Consider the following 16,317-nt stretch of genomic DNA (forward strand, 5'->3'; position numbering starts at 1 on the left):
GTAAAGCATGAATTTAATTGTTTCATGAGTATCATCCTCCTTCTCAACTTTGGTGTCAAGTTTAGTAGTAGTAGGAGTATTCTTTGAGGTTTCATTTGTTTTTGGTGTATCAACATTACTATTTGGTTTATGACTGGTCTCGAGCTTTGCTCTCAGGACGAAGTCCGACTTGACAGTACCAACACTACTCTTAACTCTTATTTTCTTAGAACTATTTCCTTCCATCAGTGGTGGTGGTAAGGTCTTTTTGTGGTTAATGTCATTCTTACCGGGTTTAGCATTTTTTGGCGCTATTAAAATGTTATTATTGTAGTTATCCAGCTTACCAATAACGAGTACCATATTTGATCCTATGACATACAATCCTGGTGCTATTACATAATCTAGTCTTGTATGAGTGTCACTCACTGCTTTTTGGTATCTTTGAATTGAAGTGGGAATATCAGGATGTTGATTAATCGAGTCCTTTAATAGTTTGTTAAATTCCTTCTGTGCATCCAATTCTGTACCCGGTACTCCAATTATTGGTGTTCTGGTCAACGCCTGAGCACCCAGAATACAGTAAACATATGTTCTTATTGTATCATTCAACCTCTCTATTCCAGGATTAGAGAAACCATTTGATTTAAATATCATGAATTGTTGATAGGTTTGACATTCATTTTGTGTAATTACATCAAATACATTCTTGTGTCTCCTGACATGATCCTTGATGAAAATATCTGGATATTTGAAATTAGCCATTCCAGCATCCCAGTCTTTACTGAACATCGGTGGCATTCTATTTTCATGAACTTGCATGAGGAAGAAATTGATTTTAGAATCATTGATGTAATATCCGGGATCAGTTATGTTCGGGTTGTAATCCGGTACATTCCATGACCTCCAACCACCGTTATTTTCAAACACCGAGAAATCGTACTCGTCTTTTAAACCAAATTCACTCAATAACCCTCCTAGTTTCCTACGGTTAATGTTATTGTTTGTCTCATTAAAATCACTTTCACCTGGAATTGGTATCTCTAGATTCTTCATGATCTTCAATATTTGATAGTAAACATGAAACCTGTAAATTGACCTTAACAATGGGTCACTGTGATTCAAGTGATCGTCTATTGAAATACCACAACCTGTTGTAGCAAACCAAACAGCCATGTTAAATTGGTTTTGGTAAAACGATAATTGATTCTTTTCCAGTCGCAGACAGTCTTTCTTATTTTTCAGGCTCAAAAACCCAGGTGTTATCTTAGTTTCTTGTAGTCTGAAGAAGTTATTAGTATTAACAGTTACTTCTAAATTAAAGAAGTCATAGGTGAATTTACTTTTATGTTGATTTGCTATTGGATAATACATTTAATTTCCGTGAAATTTTTCCTTGAATTTTGGATAATGAAGACAGTAAAAAGGCCATTTATTTTAATGGAATAACCCATTGAACTCTAGTATTCCCTTACCATTTCACTGCAACGCTTCACTGAAGAATGATAGAATATATGTATTGTGGTGTCTGGTTCTTAGGGGTTTCTAAGCTAATTTGAGACAAAAAGGCCTGTAAGGGCTTTTGTTAAAATAGCTTAGAATTACCTAGATTCCTACCACCACAATACATATATTCTAGCAAGTTGTGTAATATTCGGGATATGCCGGTAACAGCTCATCCTCCAGAACATGGTTATTACGTCCTGTTCAATTCATCAGCATTCAAATGACTACACATACCCCGTATAGAAATCGGGACAAATCGGACTCAGAAAATTTGGCCTACGCGCATGAAACGATGTGGTAAGCGGGAGTTTCCCGCATCTACCATATTTCCTAAGTTGTGATTATCATTGCACATGCTGTGTTGTGTAGCATGTAAAACAGAATAGAAAGATTTGATAACAAGCACTTGACGCAAAGTGTTGCCAAACGTGACTTAAAATGCAGTTAAAGGAGGCAGACTGTCTGTTATGGTTACATGTGGACACTGTCATGACAGTCCGCTATGTTTATGATTTGACGATTGCCGCCAGTCACACAGGTGCACAGAGGTAACCACAGCGGACAGTCTGCCGTATATTTTTGCATTTTGAGTCACCTCATAACGCGCTTGTAATCACATCTTCCTGTTCTAATGTACATGCTACTAAACACAGCCCCTGCAATGATCCACAAGTTGGGCAATTATGGTAGAAATGAGCGCAAATTGTGCCATTAATTAGGCATAGAGCTACAAAAACACTGTATCTCCTCATTCGGGACAGCTTGATCAATATAAAACTATTAACAGATGTTTTTAAGCCATCGTTTAGAAATACTAACCAGCAAATCCACGTCGCATGCCATATGGAAAAGGAAATATTCGCGGTTGAATATGCCGGCGCTTTAAATTTCTTTGCTGTCGTCTGCTAGCCGCTTTAGTAACCATAGGGGACAGTGATTTGCTCACACTGTCCGAATTCCCACACTGATCATGGCGCAGGGCCATCATGAAATACACCAAAAACTTTCTAGAACGTAATTGAATGAAATGGCCAGGGCCATTGTGCTCCCCTCATGTGGAGAAAAGATGGATGAAGAGCATGGTATTGTGTCATGTAGTGTTAGGTTTGATGTAGGTCCAAGCAATTACAATTTCCCCAAAATGGCCAATTTACAGTAAATTTGACCTCTGTGACATTGAAAAGTAGGTCAAATCAAAAAAAGACCCGGGTGACACATTGAATGGTTGTTAGAATCAGATGTACCTATGATATAAAATTGGTGGCAATCGGGCAAGTAATTAAGGAATAATAGCATTTTGAAAAATTTTGGATTTGGCCCACTCCCTGGAGGCCAAACGGCAAATCAGATCGCACCAAACTTCGGTACCTTAGATCACCTGACCAAGGGGTACATGTGTACTTAATTTGTGATCAATAGTCATTGCGGTTAAGAAACTTGCCATAGTTACGGCCTGACGGCCAATTTACGCCATTTGACCTCTGTGACCTTGAAAAGTAGGTCAAATCAAAAACCTGTGTGCCATATACTGTATGGTGGTTAGATGTACCCATGATATCAAATTGGTGGCAATCGGGCAAGAAGTTAAGGAATAATCACATTTTTAAGGTTTTTGGATTTTGCCCCCTGGTGGTAAAGTGGTGAATCATATTGGACCGAACTTCGGTCCCTGAGATCACCTGACTAAGGGGTACATGTGTACTAAATTTTTGATCAATAGTCATTGCAGTTTCGAAACTTGCCATAGTTACATCCTAACGGCCAATTTTACGCCATTTGGACTCTGTGACCTTGAAAAGTAGGTCAAATCAAAAACCCGTATGATATGTGATGTATCCTTGCTAGGAGTACCTACCATAAATTTGTTATTGAAAACGGATCATTAATAAGAGACATATCACACTTTTTATGTTTTCATCCAGGTGTCATTACATGGGGAAACGTGTACCAAGTTTCAAGTCAGTAGCTCCAGTAGTTACGAAACGTGCCCTGCTAACGGACGACGACGACGGACGACGGACGCCACGCCAAAGCAAAAGCTCACCTCTCTGAGAGGTGAGCTAAAAAGGAGCATGTCCACACATCTCACATTTAGGAACACAAAATAATCGAGCGCAACTCCTCCTATAGAGTCGTCGTATTTATGCCCTAGCTAATGCTCACAAGGCAGCTCGCAGGCGGATTTTTTATAGACCCCAACTAATGCTCGCAAGGTAACCGCAAGCAATGCTCGCAACAGATGATATAAATATTACCCCAGCATGCTGCTATTGCTGGTCACAAATGTCTCGCAAGGTATCTTACCCCCAGCAATGAATGATGCAAACACGATCGCCGCAAAGAGAATGGTGAACGAATGACGGGTAGGCCAAGCTATTCATGCGCTCGACGTAACAGATGTCGCCTCGGGTGGTATATGATTTCTGAGCCCAACGAAAAGGGAGAGATTTGGTAACTAAAGGCCGCGCGTCACGTAATTGCGTCGATTTGAACTACATGTAGATTATGTAATCCAAGAGGTTAATAACGTGATACATGTATCTATAATAGTAAATCTACCATTAGCTCTCATAAATGAATTATGAAAACATACGCTCTGAAACTGGAAGGGTTTGCCTGTATTCATCAACATGATTGCATAGGGAATAGAACGTAAAAATTCAAATAGGGCAACAACATGATTATTACAGTCACGAGTCCGGTAATGTTAACTTGTTAAATAAAGAGGTCCCGTGCAGTAAATCAGAGTACATAATTATGTATATAATATACTTCTTTGTATATTTGTATTCGCCAGCCCCGTCAGACTACGGTGATGTATCGAATGCCATTCCTGTTACGTGTAATGCTTTGTTTAAAAAAACATACAGATCTGATAGTTTCCATGTTGACCATTGCCGGGAATTAAGGCCAATAGGTCAGATCAAGAAGGGGCCGTGTGGTGTCATCTAGTCACGAAACTTTATGCCTTAACACCAAGAGCCATCGCATTCCACGAAATTGTATACCTAGAGCTCGTTATCGCGTTTAAATGGAGTAACCCGTACCCGGAGCAGAGACATTAGTTGACATGATAATAGTCTGAACTAATTACTCTATACTCGAAATTCACCAGCCCACCACAACTCTGATCGCAATCACGATGAAGCTTCTTCAACTTTCGGTACTTTCATTTCTCATGTTCAGAGGTAAGTCGTTTTTATGTACATTACATTTTCTTTTATCGCACTGCTGCAATAATATACATCATTACTAGAGCAGAGTTGCTACTTATTTATAGTTCTATCGGCTATACCTAATGCAAATATAGCCATAACCATAGTCGTCCAGACCTAAACCTAGGTCAAGAAAACGGGAATCAGCGGCCAACTTCAAATTAAAAAATACATTTTTCGAAAACCAAATAAGAAAACAACTAGAGGTGTCCGGCGTTCGCGGGGCAAACCTCGGAGGCTTCCCCGCAGTGTTTTCTTATGCAAATTAGTTATGTAACTGAAAAAAATCAAAATCAGTGTCACGATTTAAGTTTGTGCAACCTTGCATCTATCCGTTGTTCACACCTTGGTGGACACTTTCTTACAGATCATTGAATATTATTTTTTTAAGAAATACATTGCTAATTCTACTTATTGTCTCTGTTTATAATAATATTCACAAATATCGAAATTACCTTCAAATTTATCTCTGTTCCATTTCGAAATTATGTTTCTTTTTAAAATTTCACAACATATTATTATCAAACTTCTCTGTGGACAGTGACGTGCTTTCTTGTAACCTCAATCTCTACTTCCATTTCGAAATCATCCTCCAAATTTCTTGGTGGACAGTTTTTTAAATCTTTCCCTCATTTCTCTGTCGACAGTTCTTTCTCTCAAGAATATTTCACTATATTATTCATGAAAACATGTCCACACAACTTCGAAGGCATCTTTGGGGACCAACCCCGTACGCAAAATGCCAAATTTCCTCCGTCTAAAAGACATATTTTTGAGTGGACTAAAAAGCTCCTTAAAGAGTTTATTCCTCAATCTCGAAGCCAAATTGTTTAGCAAGGACACGGAAAATGTCCACAAATGTTTAATTTCCTTATTTCAAAGATACATTGCCCAGTGGACCAAAACATGTCCACAAAAATATTTTATTTCTCCATCACAGAGCTATTTCTTTGAGGGCAAAAAGCGTTCAAAATGTGAAATTTCTCAGTCTCAAAGACTTAAATTTTTCAGTCATAAAAAAGTTCAATCTCGAAGCCATCTTTTTTCGTGCACCAAATATGTTCACAAAATGTTTGACATCAATATTTCCTTGCCAAATTACTCAGTGGACCAAAATTACACCCAAAATTCTAAAAGTTTTTGCCACTCAAAGCCATAATAGTGGACTAAAAAGCGTCCTTAAATAGCTTATACTTTTCAATTTCGAACACAACATATTTTTTGTGCACGAAAACATGTCCACAAAATGTTCAATTTCTCTGTCACAAACCCATATTTCTCAGTGGACTAAATAACGTCCTTAGAAACCAAAGAGTATCATCAAAAAAAGTTTTTGTCCCCATTTTTTGCCATATTTGTCCAAAAGGTATCCACAAAAAGTTAATTTCTCATTCTCATTCTCATGTTTTTCAACGTTGTCCACAGAGAGATATCATATGAATCTAGAAACGGAACAAAAAGATGTGATGGCCTTTTGTCCCTTAAGATTTTTGGTTAAAAATTCTATGAGAATATATTTTGTTTAGTTAAATTATCCACAGAATATTAAGGAAAAGAATTTCGAAATGGAAGAAAGATATTTTAAGAATGATGTCTTGTCCACTGAGAGTTTTGCTGGTAATTTGATTCAACATTTTTTCACTTAAACTGTCCTCAGATAAATTTGGCAAAAGATAATGAGGAATGTATTTTGATTATTGAAAACATATTGTTCCGCAGATATATCACGAGAAGTATTTCGACTGTACGAGGAAGATTTGAAGATATGTCAACAGAGAGTTGTGTTAGTAAAATACGATTTAATAGTTTCAATAAAATCTAACAGTCCACAGAGAAATTTGTGAAAGAATATTCAGAAATGAAAAGTGAGTGATTTGATGAGAAAAGTTTGTCCACAGATAATTTTTTTCATAATTTAGTTTGATATATCATTGAAATTACAATGTCTACAGTTAAATTTGAAAGAAAGATTTCGAAATGGAAGAGGGATATGATTTTGATTCTTGAAAGAATGAAAGAACTTGTTCACAAATAAATTTGGGAAAGGAATTCTAAATGAAAGAGAGATTTGATGAGGGATGACTTGTTTACTTATAATTTGTTCATATGTTAGTTGCATACCTGACAATTTATTTGTTACACAGAAAAATTTGGAAAAGAAATGCAAAAAGAAATAGCAGAGAGAGATTTGATGAGGGATGTCTTATCTACTTCGAATCTTGTTGATAATACAGTTTGATATAATATACTGTCAACAAATAAATTCGGAAAAAGATTTCGAAATGGAAGAGATATTTGGAAACAGTATTTCTTTAGTATTTTTGAAATTTATTGTCCACAGATAAATTTTGAAAAAGAATGCGCGTAAGGAAAGAGAGAGAGATCTGATGAGAGATGTCTTGTCCACTGATAATTTTGTTGATGATAAAGTTTGATATATCATTGGACTTATTCTGCCAACAGATAAATTTTAAACAAGATTTCGAAATGGAGGAGGGAGATTCAGATTGATTAAATGTTTTTAAAAAATCTAGAGAGGTTATTGTCCACACAGAAATTTGGAAAAAGAATGCGTGTAAGAGATTTGATGAGAGATGTCTTTTCCACTGAGAATTTTGCTTAAAATATGGTTTGATATATTATTGAACTTATAATGTCCACAGAGAATTTTGGGAAAAGGTTTCGACATGAGAGTGATTACGATTTGATTACAACATATCGGAACTCATTATTGTGCAAATTAGTTACATAACTGAAAAAAAAAACCACATGACAACTTCAACATATCACCTGTTATTCCTGAAAGTTTTAGTGCTCTCTGCCAAGCGGTTACGGAGAAGTTGTCAAAATTAGGCTAAAATTAGCCATAAAACATTTGATTTCATGCAAATTACATAATCAATGATAAAAAGGACAGTGCCATTTTCGTTCATATCCCCCCCCCCCCCCCCCCCCAACTGATACGTTTGTCAAATTTCATTGAAAAGCTCATAACCGTTTGGGCCCAAGAAGTGATGATACGAATAATAATAAGAAGAAGAAGAAATATTTTTTGGTTGAGTAAAATCAACAGTCTTCCCCAGCTTGTTGCCTGGGGAAGACTGAATACATTTTTCGAAAACTAAAAAATTAAAACAACTATGGGAGATGTCACAGGTTGGAAGGAAATTTCAAGAAACCAAAATCGCTTGAGCGCTGCGAAGTCACTCAAAACATCTGCTTCGTTTCATCAATTTTTCGTTCGAATAATGATCTATTACCATTGAATTGTTCTACCTCGTCAACGCATTAATGCAATGTTACTTCATATTTTGTTTCGTTGACAAAAGATCGTGTTGCTTTTCTAATTTCAGGTTTTCTTGAGTTAACGGTAACCAATACCATCAGCAATTTACGTCCACGCCTCGGCGAAACAATAACGCTGAATTGTAACATTGTGGATGGAAACTCTAATAGTGTTATATGGTACAAGGGCAGCGATTTCAACGCAAAGGAGATATATATGTCGCACAATTGTTTAGTGGTTGAAGAAGAGTATCAAGCAAGACTAACAAACGTCAATTGTGATACGAATGAATATAATTTTCAATTAAGTAATGTTGAAATTTCGGACAGCGGGAATTGGAGGTGTGAGGCTAATGGAGAGGAGGCCACAGTCTTGAAATTGAATGTTTTAGGTAAGTTTGAAAAATATATAAATCGATGCAGAATACATAATTTTCTCCCAGGAAAAATGAACCGATGGAACGATAACGAGACGTACGTAACAAAAGACCACAACCAGGCTGAGATTAATATTGAGGTAATATTAATAAGGCTAGGGTTGACCTAAGACACATCTAGTGTGCGCTGCAAACAAAAATATCTATAACAAATTACTCACAAAAGGGTATCTATTTTTTTCAATGTATGTTTTAGTTCCAACCATTATCTTCCCGAGACCGATTAGAATAGAATTAATTAGCTTTTAATTAGAGATCATAATTTGATCTTTGAACAATCCTAGAGACTTTACGACACGACACATCTGTTTCAGTTTTGGACTCCATCACACATCGAGGCATGGTGCGTGCAGGCGCTAACAATCCGGGTTTTTTTCTAAAAATACATTCCATTTAATTGGTATCAGCAAATAAATGCCCTAAAAGGTCTCGGTTTACAATTTTCTGAATATTGCCTATTGCCTATTTCCGTCCAAATATTTCAAAAAAGCGATCGTTGGGATCTGGAATGCACATTTGGCTATATTTTACAAAAATAATTTTTCGAAAGCAACCGTCCATAAAAGAGAAGACTTGTAACAAAAATCGGAAATTATCGCGTGTCGACCGCCAGTTACAACTTTGTTATTGTAATTCGAGTCATACCCGCCACTACGTATAGCTGTTCGGATATTCTGTGGTCACTTGCGCGCGTTAACTTGTGGTCAATTGCAAACCCAATGAGAAAATCACTCTTTGACCGACCATGAAAGCCGAAAACGGCATTGAAATATATTTTTGAAAAGACGAAGGGAATTAAATCTGCATGTAAATTATGTGAAGTAAACATTAGTTCAAAGGACCGCCGCTTGTCAAAAGTGCTTGCTGTAGGTGAACCCCAACCTTTAGAAAAGGCCACAAACCAGGTTTAATGTCTCCGGTATATCAAAAAAGGTCAATGCTTACACTGCAAGCATCACCCTCAAAATAGCAATTAGTAATTCTGGCCGGTTAGTTTCAAGAACATTTTCAAGAATAAATACCTTAATTCGAAGATGCATGCACTTGATTGTAAACGAGGGCACAATGGCTAGCCTCGATTTTGCTGGAGGTAATATAAGGAGTGGTGTTGCGTTACTGGTTCTGCCGTTGGGTTATCCTCACTTTCCATGTCTTGGCTGGTAAAATATTCACGTAGGCGGAGACGGCGAAAGTAGTCCTCCATATCACCGCAAAGCTGAATTTTCTCCAGTTTGGTGGTAGGACAAAAACTTAGACCACGCGATAGAACATTAGATTCCAAATCGGTGAGTTTATGGCTTGGTAGGTTTAAAACTTGATTGTCCTTCTCTGATGTATTCCCAAGGAACGATGGGGATATTCGTTTCAATTTCTTGTATTTGCGTGCAAGAGCGGTTTCAATCCTCTGCTTGTAGTGTTGCTAGATAGCATTATGAAATGGTAGGTTATAAAGCTTGGAAACAGAGAAACCTAGGAACCAGTGATGAACCTTGGAATAGTCAGTACTAAAACGTGGAATCACTGTGCAAGTACCGCGTGAAATCGGGTGCGTTCCTTCCACGATTTATACCCTCCCAACTGCCGATCTCGTACCAGCTGACTTTATTGATGGGTGGCACTACACAGTGCGGAGGACGGTGTCAAGGGCAGCGTCAAATTGGCCCCGGGCAACCGACACGAGGTAGTCTTTCAGTTCCTGTTGAGGGCTAATCATACATCACAGGCACCATAATCTATACATTTCTGGGTTCGTATGAATCCAGAGAAGAAGTCCACGGCATTTTCATTGCATGTAATTCATAAGTGCACCGATAGGTGGCGCCACTTTGACACCACTTGGATCCTGAAAATGTTAAATAATTGACCAAGAAATGGCAGGATATGTGCGATCTTCAAACGGGCATCAATGGGTTCAAAATGAATGATTTGGGATTTACATTACCACCGACATATGGCCAAATGAATCTAGTTTCTTTATTTGATGTGAAAACATGGGGTCATCTCGGCTATTTTTACGCTATATGGCCTAGAATTTAGACGAGCATAATTGATACACGCACAACTACGCCCAACCTCGCGTGGCAGATGGAAGGTACGTTATATATTGAGGTTAAACTGGGGATTGAAACCCGCCTCAAATTGCACAGGTGCTAGGGTCATAAAATCGCCATATTTGAAATACGATTGACCCATTCAGGAGCATGAAACGACCTGCGTCTTACGAACTACTTTTCTCGGGGTGGGGGACAAAACAGACCCCGTCCCCACTGTGTAGTGCCACCATAGGTCTTACTAGCCGTCGCGGAGGCCAAGCCTACCTGCCTCCAAAAATGACGCGACGTCATTTCATGCATACCCCTGTTCTAGCGGCTGTAGACTTGGCAGTACCTTACTCTCACACAAACCTATACAATTCTGAATAGCTTGTCTCATTGTAGAATACATCTGGCCAAGTTTAAACATCGTCTAGACATACAGTCATGCATATACAGATGCAGCACAATGCATGAGACACCTTGTATGTTAACGCAAATTTGTAAAATTTCACCTCTATGCCTTATAACTTCAAGATTAACAAGGATGGCGAAAAAACATTTTCATACACATCTACTCATCACCTTGAGAAAGCCAACTGACGACTATTTCAATCTTTTATATAAAAATAGGCTGTCATTGCAGCTTTTGTTTGAGTTTTTTGCCCTCGAAATTTTACCTTGAGAACATGTGCATTGTCACAGGAACCAGTCGATTGAGCTATAAATAGTATGCGAGGCCTGCTCACCGCGTAAGTGCACAGAGGAAACTGGTATTTTCCTCAAATAATCGTCAGAGCTACCCCTTCACAAAAAACATCGGACATTGACATTTGAACAAGTAGCAATTGGGATAGAGTAGGCCCATCTGTATCCATGGTAATCACTCGAGATTGAAGAACTAGTTGTTTGCGAGGGTACAATCCCGACCTGCTAACCACTTGCTAGTGAGACCATAGCAATTTGTCAGTAGTTCCAGAATCAACCTTTTGGTGGATGATGACGTCATCATGGAATGCACTAGAAATGTGTTGTTATCGTTAAAAAATAAACTTATATTCATGACGGGCCACAATTGCAAATATCTAATTATTTCTCTTCAATAAAAGCAAAAGTAAGTTTTTGTGATTGTTTTGTATTCCATATACTAGAATAAAACGTTTTTTATTAGAAGAAACATTTTGTATATATAATGCTCTGATAAAGCTCGATAGGTAGGACAAAACATGCACACGGGAATCACTAAAAGATGTGTCCGCTTAGAACTGGTGACATCACGAAAAGATCTCTACATCCCTCGATGTGTACATGAAGATGTACGAAATCGCTCACGGTGAAGAAATTTGTTCACATTTTTCATCTCCAAACCCGGCTAAAAATGTTTGGGAATAAACCTTCGTCTACGTTTCTTGTCATGTTTAAGATGTACGGATAAGTGCCAGCCGGTACTGCATGATGTAGTCAATCTTCTCTGTATCACCCTGTATTATCACACCACTCCGTAGTTCAAATAGGCCCCGTGTGGTGGCGTAGTAAGCGGAGCGCTGATTGGTCCATATCATGGGTGTGTGGCTGGCGTGTCGTCACGTGCATGCCCATATTTGGGAGCTCAGTACTGTACACGCGAGGCGAGGTACGACTTGGTTGTTTTAAAAAATAGATTGTTGAATCGGATATGCCACTGATTTCTAAACTACCGTCAAATATCCGATCTGATCATTTAAAAATAAGCTCCAAATATTGATTCGTAACCACCTTAGGTTCCAATGGCATTATTTCATGTTTAATGTATTTTTAGGACTGTTTCCAAGGTTTATCACTGGTTCCAAGGTTTCACTGTTTCCAAGCTTCATCACCTACCTTTTGAAATGACTCTGTGTTGTTAGCTGAAGTCAATTTCAGAAGGGATTGTTCCTGATTCTGTTTCAGCGACTTCCTCTTGCTGTAGAGGACATGAATAAGATGTTTCCTTAATCTATCAGAGGTCGGATGCAAAGATCGTTTGAAAATCGTGTGTTGTGAGCAGTTATCTTGATCTTAAGTTTTTAGTTCACCTTTATTTGGTTCACCTTGTTTTTTAGTTCAGCTCTCATGCTTGTTGTTTTTAATATATTGCGTCATTTCCTCTGTGCACCCTACAGGTGTTTAGTCTTTAATTACCTTATTTCCTACTCTTTAATTACCTCATTTCCCACCTTTTTTGCCCCTGTCTACGTTTAAACCTTATTAACCCTGATCGCTTTGTTTTTCTGTGGTTTTCAATCTAGTGTATAAACAACTTTTGTGTTTACTCTACAATGTGCATTGCATGTATTAACTTGGATATTTCACTTTTTTGCTCATACTTGATTAAGGCACAGTACGTGTCAAAAGCTAGTACCGGTGTAAAAGTAATACAGGTCCTACCTAGCTGGAGTCGGCCGGACTCTAACTCCTAGGAATCAAAGTCCTACGGTCCTGGACGACTAGAAGCTGGAGTCCTAGGACTTAGATTACTAGCAACCAATGTCCTAGGACCGTGACTCTTTAGGAATGTAGGTCCAAAATCTAGTAATCAGCGTCCCAGGCGGACTTTCTTTCCAAGGAATCTAACTCCGCCAGACCTTCTTTCCTAGGAATCTAAGACTGCGCGACGGATTGACCGCTTCCTCGAGATACTGCAACGAGCCGGATAGGCCTGGTCGTAAAAATGCAGGAATGAAGGCCAATACGAGTTTCCAAGTGCGTTTTATTGGTCTAGAAAGCAGGCTAGACTGATGAATATAGTTTAAATGTGATCGACCCATTCCTTAATTGATGAATCAGTCGAATGATTGTAATCGATTATGCAAGAGGTGACAAGGAAAAAAAGAAAGAGTAGACCGAGGATGACTCAAAACCTAGGGTTCTTGCTTAGTAGGCAGGGACCATGACCACTAGACTACGAGTGATTGGCTGGCCGACACCCCAAAACCTTAGATATTAGAACGCATGTTCTATTATATGCCATAGTACATTCTATTGTGTATGCAATTTAAATGGGTACGGACATTGGTTACGGGGGATATTAATTTTTGTCACTGCTGTAAAAGAAATCTAAGTCCCCCAGTAATCAGATTCCTACCTACTACATGTATATCGGAATCGTTGACCAGGAACGGTAGGGCCCCATTCCTTAGGCAAAAAGGTGCGTAGAACCTCGGTTCCGGGCGGACTTGTATTTCTTTTACACCGGGTCCTCGGACCAAATTATTCAGTCTATCATGAAAACGGTGTTACTTTCAATCGTTTCGTTATGGTATGTATTAGACTCGCATAAAGTGCATCCCCGCATTCAATGATTATGTCTTCCAATGCCCAAGTTCCAGGTCTCTTGGTGATGTAAATTATGGATTTCATTTATAACCACAAAAACTGTTAGACCAGTCGAGTCGGTGCCAGGTTTATTTTAAGAGATGAAAAGTCGTCTGAACCATCAATGTGAGTCATCGTTTGATTTTGCGAAAATAAACTCATCCAAAAAAATAAGACCAGAGTGAGTTCTTCTTGTAGGCCAACTTTTTTCGAAATGACCGGAGGCTGTTTTCTTATAGTGGCTGCGGTATAAAGGCCGGCCACTTTCTCCATTTATTGGGTTCTGCATGTAAGAACGATAAAGATATAGGCTTACACGTTTCTTACTATGCCGCCCAGTTGCTGACTTCTCTCTCCTTTTCCTGATTTCAGTTCCACCCCTGACCCCGGCCGTCAAAAATCCATCACCGATCAAAGTTGGAGACACTGCAAAATTTACCTGCAATGCCGAAAATGAAAACGTCACGAAACCAGTCACGTACACGTGGACTATAAATGGCACCACTGTATCACAATCTGGGACTAAAGAACCTGGTGCTCTGCTTTTTTCACCCGTCAAGAAGGCTGATGCGGGAAAATATGTCTGTGTTGCGAAAAATGATGCTGGCTCTAAGGCAAGCACTGTACAGGATTTCGTTGTATACTGTGAGTATGATTCATTGTGCGTTTCTGTTTTTGTTTAAGCAAACCCATAATCAAGAGATTTGTGTAGCACTTGATACAGTTGTTCAAAGCGCTTTACATTATAACGCCCAGTTATCGGCCCGTACATTCATGATTTAAGCTCTTATCTACTCTCTGGGAGTTTGACTGGTCGATCCGATATGCCGCTATTTACAGCGCTCAGGACTTGCATTAATATTTCGCCACCTATGCTTGCTAGGTACCAATTTACTTCTGGGTGGTGAGAAGCAGGGTTATATGCCTTCTTAATGACACAAAGACGAAAAAAGTCGAACCCACGACCTTATAAATATGAGCCTTGCACTCCAACCACCATGTAACTGATCTCTCCTCAACTTGACGGCTTGAACAGAGAGATTCTCGGCAAACGATCAACATGGTTTACACAGGAGAAGAAGGAATTCACAGAGGTCCCAACAAAAGACTGAAAAGTAGGAAATCTAACAGTATTCATCAGTTTACAAAATCTTCCCCGTATGCATCGCACTGTGCATTATGCATAATGGCCACTGAAAACTTCCTTTTCACCCACAGACTCTCCTAGAATAGACCCAGAGGCCAAAATGAAGTATGACGTGGAAGGAGAGATAGGCAAGGAGGCATCATTCGAACTTTTCATAATCGCCAAACCGACTCCGGCAACAACTGGTTACATTTGGTCCAAAGCTGACATTAAACTTTCAAACTCATCGTCCAAATATGAAATCACATCCGGGTCGACGTCGAGCAAGTTGTCAATCAAAAACGTCACATCCTCCGATTATGATAACTATACGTGTTCTGTGCAAACGAGCGGATTTCAAGCGATGGTTTTCAAATTTAAGCTCCTCAAACCAGGTAAGTTGTATCATCTGTTGTTAGTGTTTCCCCGAAGAGGGGTGTACTTCAATAGCCACCTTAAGAGTCAATTCTGAAAGGTCTTGGTCACAGAATATTAGTATGTTTAATGGAAAACACGTTGAAACTTTTTTTGGCCGCACGGGTCATTGCATCACAACAAAAGACAGCTTTGGTAGGTGTGGGGTTCAAGAGGAATCTCGTAGTGTGGAGCCACGTGTATCGAATAGTGAAAGAGAAAGAGTTGAGGCCAATCTGCTCGATCTGTTTTAAAACTTTATTTAAACTGAACTAAAACATGAAACATAAAACCATCATAATTATGATGTGTAAGTAAGGTCGAAAATCAATAGTAGGCTGGAGAAAACCTAGTTATAATAATGAGAAGAATAAGTATTATTTTTTAGGGTGGAAGTCAATTTCAATAAAACCAAAATCGCTGGAGCGCTGCGAAGTCACTAAAGAAAAAACAATGAAACAAAAAAACTGATGAAACGAAGCAGATGTTTATCTGCTCCGTTCCATCAATTTTTCGTTCAAATGAATAATCCTTATCGCTTAATTGTGCCACCTTGTGAACGCTACATTGACAAAATATCGTGCTGCTTTAATTTCAGGTACTCTTCAGTTAACGGTCACCAATACCATCAGCAATTTACGTCCACGTCTCGGAGAAACGATAAAGCTGAATTGTAACATTGTGCATGGAAACGCTAGCGGTGTTGCATGGTACAAGGACAAACACGTCGCCGAAAAAGCGATTTATTTGTCGTACAATTGCTTAGTGGTTGCAGAAGAGTATAAATCAAGACTGACAAACGTCAAGTGTGATTCGAATGATTATAATTTTCAATTAAGTAATATCGGCATTTCGGACAGCGGGGATTGGAGGTGTGTGGCTGATGAAGAGGAGGCCACTACTTTGAGATTGGATGTTTTAGGTAAGTTCTAAAAATACATTAATCAATGCAGAATACATAATATTCTCCCACGGACAGTGAAACGACG

General features: G+C 38.7%; 1 long non-coding RNA gene across 1 annotated transcript; it reads left to right on the top strand.

Annotated features, from left to right (window-relative positions):
• The first annotated feature begins 14,349 nt into the window (after window positions 1–14,349).
• On the top strand, window positions 14,350–16,039 carry LOC135502021 (uncharacterized). Its single transcript, XR_010449720.1, has 3 exons — window positions 14,350–14,433; window positions 15,007–15,309; window positions 15,927–16,039. It is a non-coding gene; the product is annotated as an uncharacterized LOC135502021 (long non-coding RNA).
• The last annotated feature ends 278 nt before the right edge of the window (window positions 16,040–16,317 follow it).

Source organism: Lineus longissimus, chromosome 18 (assembly GCF_910592395.1).
Source record: "Lineus longissimus chromosome 18, tnLinLong1.2, whole genome shotgun sequence".
NCBI lineage: Eukaryota > Metazoa > Nemertea > Pilidiophora > Heteronemertea > Lineidae > Lineus > Lineus longissimus.